The sequence below is a fragment of the Elaeis guineensis genome, chromosome 3, assembly GCF_000442705.2.
Source record: "Elaeis guineensis isolate ETL-2024a chromosome 3, EG11, whole genome shotgun sequence".
Taxonomy (NCBI): Eukaryota; Viridiplantae; Streptophyta; class Magnoliopsida; order Arecales; family Arecaceae; genus Elaeis; species Elaeis guineensis.
The window spans coordinates 12,815,134-12,817,540 of NC_025995.2; the positions used below are offsets into that span (position 1 = coordinate 12,815,134).

Here is a 2,407-nt window from a genome sequence, read left to right on the forward strand (position 1 = left end):
TATTTATGATTGATTTTAGTATCTTGTTTATTTCTATTTATATATATTAACATACAATTTACATTGTTTGTGTCTTCTAGGAGAAGTTTAAGATGGAAGATGATAGGAATGAATATCGTTTATGTGCTTTTGTCTTGGCCACCATGCAACGACTTTATAGAGGTTGGAGAAATTGCTTGTATGATTTATATAAAAAATTTAGAACTGATGAGGAGAGGTTGGCTAATATTCCTGAAGATGTTACTCCAGAAGATTGGAAATATATGATGGCATACTTCAACTCTGATGCTTTTCAGGTTTTTACAAATTAAAATTTAATTTATATTTAAAATATATACATCATCATTTTGGATTTATAGATGATGTTAGTTGCATGTATCAATTGTTTGTAGAAAGTAAGCAAGCCAAATGCAGCAAATAGGGCAAAGCTAGTTACTAAGCATACATGTGGCACCCGATCTTATGCTGAAGTTGAAGAATCAACTGTAAGTTTTTAGAATAAATTGAAGATTTAACATAGTTTTAGGAACTTCTAAATAAAACACTTATTTTTTTGTGATTCATTTCAGAGGGACCCAGAAACAGGTGAAAAAGCACCACCAGATCAGGTTTGGTTGATTCAGCACACTAAGAAAAATAAAGAAGGAGAATTAGTATGGTCTGACCCTAAATCCAAGGAGATCCATGTTAGTTAAAAAACTTTTCTTATTGTTCTTAAAATTCATTATGCATTATTTTGGCATCTAATCTTTGATAATCTATTGCAGGAACAACTTGAGGAGGTTGTTCAACAAACACCTGAGAATGAATCCCAAATGACTCGTGATGACATATTACTGCAAGTACTTGGCCAAAAGTCTGGTTATTTTCATGGCAAAGGTGCTGGAAAGAAGGCACCATCTAAGAGAGTTAGGTATAATAAAAATGTACAAGAAGAGGTTCAAAGAGCTGTCGAACAAGCTAAGGAATCGTTGGTGGATAGCATTAGAGAAGATGTTCGAGCTCAATTGCAAGATGAGGTTAGAGCTGAGATTCAAGCTCAAATGGAGGAACAAGTTAATGAAAAAGTTAATGCTATGATCCAAGCTCGCTTTGCTGCCTTTTTTAAAACTTTCTCCCAATCAAGAGCTTCATCTTCCTCAATGCATGAACCTTGATCAAGTAAGAATTTTTTACTTTTAAGAAAGTAGAAAAGTTAAATATGATATTTTTTTTTCTTGTTTTCAATGATCTATAAGAGAGGAATATAAACAACAACCAATCAGCTATAGTATACTTAGGTATAGTGCTGCATTCTAAGAGTGTGAGATCCATAATTTTTTATAATTCTAGGAATGGCAACTTTGAATTGAGATTCTTAATATATAGTCAATTCTTTTTTTTTTAATTTTTTATTTTAGAAGTTTAATTGCTAACATGCCTGAGCTCATTTCTTGTGTAATCCATTGAAAACATGGATTGAAAACCTTTCTTGTTGTCTCAACTTTTCAATATGAGGTATAAATTTACAAATTATATGCAAAAAAAGTTGCCTTATTTTTTTTTAAAAATTTTTAGTGGATAATCTGTTGCTTATCTAGAGGTTGCTAGACTTTAATTACTCAAAACTTTATTCTAGCCAATCATTTACTAATCCAAACCTTGTTTATATGCAGGAATAATATGGGCAGCTACTTCTGTTGGCATTATGGGAGTACATCAACTAGCTTCAATTTGAAAATATGGATATCATAGGCTGTTAGTTTTGATCAGTTAAGTAGAATGTAGGGTGCTTGTGAACTATAGGTACTAGTCAGTGTTTTTTTTAAATTAATTTTGGATGTCCTGTCGAATTTCAAACAGTGAAATTGAAAATTCTTTGGATGTCTTGGATCATGTACTGTTGGTTTTGATCAATTAAATAGCATATGGAGTGCTTATGAACTACTGGTACTATCTTGTGACTTTTATTTTGGATATCTACTGAAATGCAAACATTGAGAAAGATGTATTTGGATTCTTAGTTTGCTTGTGAATGAGATGAATTTCTGTAGTCATATACACTAAATTTTAGTGACAATAACAAGTTATCACATATGAGATTTTCCATGACAATAAAAGTTCTTGTCACTTTAAGCTATTGCAGTGACAAAAACTTTATCACTAAACAGAGTCATTATTGTCCCAAAACCAATTTACGTTATTGCATTGTGACAAGAATGATTTATTTCTGTGACAAGTTAAGTTGTCACAAATTTTATTTTCAGTGACAACAAAAGTTCTTGTCACTTTAAGCTATTTCAGTGACAAGAAACTTTATCACTAAACAGAGTCATTATTGTCCCAAAATCAATTTACGTTATTACATTGTGACAAGAATGATTTATTTCTGTGACAAGTTAAGTTGTCACAAATTTTATTTTCAGTG

At 31.1% G+C, this 2,407-nt stretch overlaps 1 long non-coding RNA gene across 1 annotated transcript; it reads left to right on the top strand.

Moving 5' to 3' along the window:
• The first annotated feature begins 410 nt into the window (after nt 1-410).
• On the top strand, nt 411-797 carry LOC140856071 (uncharacterized). Its single transcript, XR_012139471.1, has 3 exons — nt 411-485; nt 570-686; nt 768-797. It is a non-coding gene; the product is annotated as an uncharacterized lncRNA (long non-coding RNA).
• Nucleotides 798-2,407: the final 1,610 nt, after the last annotated feature.